The 5543-nt window shown below is 39.7% G+C and overlaps 1 pseudogene; it reads right to left on the reverse strand.

Moving 5' to 3' along the window:
* Positions 1–4680: 4680 nt before the first annotated feature.
* Positions 4681–5303, reverse strand: LOC110304547 (annotated as a pseudogene).
* Between the last annotated feature and the right edge of the window lie 240 nt (positions 5304–5543).

Genomic DNA, 5543 nt, shown 5'->3' on the forward strand with positions numbered 1-5543 from the left:
TCTCAACAGGAAAACACTTGGCCACATTGTTGTGTGTCTACTAGGAAACAGGACGAGCTATTGCAATTGACATGTTTTCTCTTTTGTAATAAAGTCAGGTCACACAGTTTGCAATTCAATAATGCTGACTCATTATCTAGAATGAAACTGATAGTTAAAGATAAGGGGCAACATATTAAAAGTATCATCATTCTCAACTGATTAGATATCTACCCCATTCTTTAATTAGAGCAAAAACTTCATTTCCAAATATATCAGATAGCTAAGTAGAAGGAGGTCTGCAGACAAAAAATAGTGGGAATCTATTGAATACCTGTAATACAAATCAAAACCCGAATATCAAATCTAGTCCCAAGGATACTCTCTGGACTAGTCTTCCTGTTTTCAATAATGTTATTTTATGAACTTTACCCCCCCCCCAAACCCTTCAATGTACCTTACCTGAAGCTAGAGACACATTCATAGAGTGACTCACAGATTTTATCAGGATCTTTGTGGATTAAAATATTAACTCTATTTATCTTACAACTTCGTAATTTTTAGTATCAATTGTATAAAACACACACATTAACGAAAACTCTCATTCACAGGAACACTGTAATCAGTGCTACAGACACATTTGTTGTGTAATTTGTTAAGCAGAAAGAAGGAAGTAATAACCACACAGCCTTACTCTACACAGGTTCTCTGGAGGAACTGATAGAGTAAAAATGTATTATGATTTACAATTGCTATGGTTGTGTTATTTGTCAACTTAACAGGGCCTAGAATCACCTGGGTCAAGGACCTCTGCCCATGACTGTAGGAGCTATCTTGTTTATGTTAATTGTTGTGTGAAGATCAGTCTTATTTATGGGCAGGACCACACCCTATCCAAGGAATCCTGGACTGTATAAAATGAAGAAACCATGGTACTAGCAAGCACTGCTTTCTATTTCAGATTGGGAATGCAATATGACTGACTACTTCAAGATTCTGATGCCTTAGCTTTCCTGCACATCTGAGTTGTGAGCTAAGATAAACTCTCTGCCTTTTAAGGTTCTTTTTCATTTTATATTTTGAAAATGTTCTACCTGAGTGCTATATGTATATCATTTACATCTCTATCCCTCTCCAAATCCTTCCATGCTCCCCTATTCCCTCTCAAATTCATGACCTCCTCTTCAGTTACTATTGGTATATATATATATATATATATATATATATATATATATATACACACACACACACACACACACACACACACACACAATCTGCTGATTTTATTAGTGTTGTTCATATGTATGTTTTAAAGGATGACCAATGTTTTTGTTTGTTTGTTTGTTTTTGTTTTTGTTTTGGGTTTTTTTTTTTTTTTGCAGTAGGAGACCACTGCATGAAATTATAATTGATCAAAATTCAGAGAACAGTTGACTGTTGAGTGTTCAACCTGAAGATCTTCAACATAACCCCTACACCAAGGTTCAGGGAACATCTTAGAAGATGGATCAGAAAGAATATAATAACCAGAGGACCAGGCTTTCTACTATGAGATAGTGTTATGTATATACGGTAGGGAAGCTATATGCATGACATCTCAACAACATGGTTACCTAAACAGGACCAGTGGTAGAGGTACACATCATCAGTTGGCATGGCAACATGGAAGGAAGAAATAAAATAAGGCTCTAGATGATATACTATAGGCAATTAATGATTACTGAGAAAAGAAGAATTGATGATTCTCTGATCTGCTACTGTAAATTGATTTTGTAGGGCTATATTATTCCAACACCAGGGAAAGATACTGAGACAACTGGTTTGCGTAACATTTCATGGGTAGTCCAACAGTAGGAATCTGCAAAACAGAGATGCTAAAAACACTAGATAGCTGATCATGTCACAAGATGGGATGACTCAGCCATCCCAACCAGCCTCTGATAGTCTGGACAATTTCCTGTAGAGTCCCTTGTCTTCAGTCCACTTGAAAGGTAGACAAGCTAGGTTCCCATGGCAGTGAAGGATGGCAGCTATGGTGGCATCAGGGTTGGCAATAGAGTAAATGTACTCACAGGCAAAGGGGAAAAGGAGACAAACAATTAAAAACATCCTTTCCCTGGATCCTCCTTATGTATGGGTGCCAACTGGCAGAAGATTTGCCTCCTTCGTTTAATCCTTCTAAGAAGTCCCCTTTCAGATGTACTCAACATTCTTCTTAGTTGATCCCAGATCAAATCAAGTTGGCCACCAAGGTTAATCATCTCAGCTTCTTTGCGCCTCCTAAGAATGTATTCATGTCTTCTTTGTAAGGTTGGGAACCTCAGTGAGAATTGGGAAATTTAGTTATGGTTTTTGTCCTGTGTCCTTGCATGCTGCTGAGAAGGTTGGAGTGTTGTTTTCCTTTTAACATGCCAAAGAGGAAGACTCTTTCTACAACATTTCTCTACAAACTACTACAACCTAGAGAACTTGTAAGAACACAAATTCATCTTTGCTCATTTGTGGAATCCAGGCACCTGCAACTAAACTGCCCATGGAATCATTCTGCATGTTATAGAAGAGAATCCTCTCGTACTAATTCCTGCATTGGGGAACAGCAGATGATCTCGGCCCCTGGCAGCCAGGCATCAGTCTCTATTTCTAACCTTCTAATTGTTTTCTCCCATTCTGTCTCTTCCTCTTTAATCATTTAAAAGATTACATTTCAGTGGGTGTAAGGGCCATCTCCTTCATACAAAATAAAGTCATTCTAGTATCTTTAACATAATAGACCTGCAACACCCTCCCCAAGATTTTGTTTAAAATATTGGAATTTTAAGTGTGGCTTTATCTCTATTGAACTACTATCCCCAACAGCAGTGATGTTTGCTTCATTTTCTAAACATGGATAACCAAAAGAGGCAAATCCAGTCTCTGACAAGAGGAGCATGATGGGTCTGGTTGCTTTAAAACTTGGGTGGTTCAAAGCTAGATACTCACACTACTACACTCCCAAAGAGGAAAATTCCATCAGTCCCTTGGAATGCATCTCCAAGCTTAAGGAGCTTTGTCAGAAGCCTTTGGTAGCTATTTCTTCCTTTAATCCTTTGTTTTGCCATCCAACAAAAACACATGCTCACACTGATACAGCTTCACTGGCTTCCTTGCAATTTTAAAATTGCAGCAGTCTTCACTTTTATGTCATTGATTGGGCTGTGCTTGGAGTCCAAATCAGGTGAATTAATTGTTCCCCAAATCAACATATAAGCAGCCTATTTTGAAACAAAACATCGTGTATATAATATACTGCCTACAATGGCTGGCTGATTAAAGGATCACCTGGGTTGAAGTGAGAAACAGTGTATAAAACCACTGGTCTCTGCATGCAATGAAAACACAACAAGGTGTATTATAAAGACGACAGACCTGCAGCCAGGAAGTTCTGGGGCCAAAAACAATTTTTGTGACTGTTAGTGACAGGGTTCTAGGTGAAGTACTCTGGTCAGTTCCTGATCAGCCCATCTGCTTCCTCCCCCACCACCCCCCACAATTTATGAATTGGAGCCATTAATATCTGCCACACTGAGCTGGGATGAACAATATAAACACAGTATTTGGCATATAATGTATATATCTGGAATTATTAGAGAGGATTGTTTCAAGGAGGCTCCATCATGACTGCTCCCTGAAAATATGAATCTTAAGCTACTATAAGATGTGAACAGAAAAGCCCACTGATCCTCATGTCTTGCCTTCTGTGCCTGTAGATTCAAGGCAACATGGTAAAAGTCACGTAAAACTGCATTTGTAATGATCATTAAATGACTTGCTTCCTCCTTCCTTTAACACTATCTGTAAGTGTGAGAGCATGTGTGTAATGAGGGAGAATTCAAGGAAGTCCTAGTCTGTCCTTCTTCATCAGCGAGACATGATCTCTCAATCAACCTGGTCCTAGACTGTCAGCAAGCAAACCCTAGCCTAGCAATCCTCTTGTTTCTCACCTCTCCTCAGCACTGTAGGGGTCACAACCTTAAAAACAAAACAAAACAAAGCAAAAAAAACCATGGGATTCAGAGATTTGTACTCATATCAATCCTCAATAATTTTGTTTTCTTGTCATTATTTCCCTAAAAATAAAGTATAATGGCTACTTATGTATATTACACATTATATTGGGTATTACAAGTAATACAACAATATTTAAGGGGCATGTGATGACATACAACTAATGGTGGGCAATTTAATTAGGAGTCTTGGCATGTTTGGAGTTTGGTTTTCACGGAACATCTTGGAGCTGATCTGCTTGAAGAATTAAAGGATGATCACACTTATCAGACTAACTTCCTTTCTTGATGTTGCAGAGTTTTATCAAACTTTGAGATATGTGTAAGATAAGTAATACTCACTTGCAATTCACACTTGATAGCTTCAGATTCTTAGGCCACCACCAAGGTTGCTCCATCAAGAGGTCTCTATGCATTACTCAGCCCAACTTTCAGCTTCAAGGTTTTCTTGGTCCCAAGACAAGTACTTCAGTCTTCTCAACATATTATATGGTTTGATAGTGAAACAATATGTCCAATAAAGATATTTTTGTTTGTGAGCTAGTCAAGGGCCCTTGTTTTTCTGTATATCTTTTTTTTTTCTTTTTCTCTCTCTTTTTTTTGGGGGGGGCTGTCCTAAATTATTTATTGGATACAAATTTTACAGATATCACGTGTTTTAGCAGTAAAGGTGGAGCTGGAGAGTATTGCACCTTCTCCAGGCTGCACAGTGAGAACCACCAATAGTGTGGTGGAACTTGTGGCCCTTCCCAAGGCCACAGCTCTTTTGGCCAGCAGATGTCAGTCCGTGCATCTCTCTGTGCTTGTGGACTGGTTTGGTGATCCACTGGATGTCAGGATTTCTTCTGATAGCTTTATGAAATGGATCAATAAGGATAGCCTCAAAAAATTTATATGTGGAATCTTTACCAACACAGTAGGAATTCAGGACTCCCCAAGCCCCACAATGGTGCCCAGCTCTCTCCTCAGCAACAGACTGAAGGATTCAGGCAAATTTCAGCTGGTTAGCACCGAGGTGGACAGGCTTGCTGTAAGTTACACCCCTAGGAACCAGACGTTTGCGACACCACGGCAGACATGAATCCTGTAAATGACATAACGTTGCCTATTCTTGTACCCCTAGTCTTGTAGTCTTTGTGCTTTAACAGACTGGGTGGGACAGGGAGCCCTGTGCAGCGCAGATTGCTGGTAGTACTGCCAGCAATGGACCCTCAGAAGAAAGCTCATCATGTCGGACTGCTTCTTCCTCCACAGCTCCTGGATATATTTGCATGCACCCATCTTGGCTCACCTGATGACTGTCGCTAGAGGAAAGGGTATGTGTTTTTCTAATACAATTTTGAAGTCCCTGAGGACTGTCAATATTAATGCTTTACAGAGAACAAATGAAAAACAATTCAAGCCAGGCGGTGGTGGCGCACGCCTTTAATCCCAGCACATGGGAGGCAGAGGCAGGTGGATTTCTGAGTTCGAGGCTAGCCTGGTCTACAAAGTGAGTTCCAGGACAGCCAGGGCTACACA

The sequence above is a fragment of the Mus caroli genome, chromosome 11 (genome assembly GCF_900094665.2).
Source record: "Mus caroli chromosome 11, CAROLI_EIJ_v1.1, whole genome shotgun sequence".
Taxonomy (NCBI): Eukaryota; Metazoa; Chordata; class Mammalia; order Rodentia; family Muridae; genus Mus; species Mus caroli.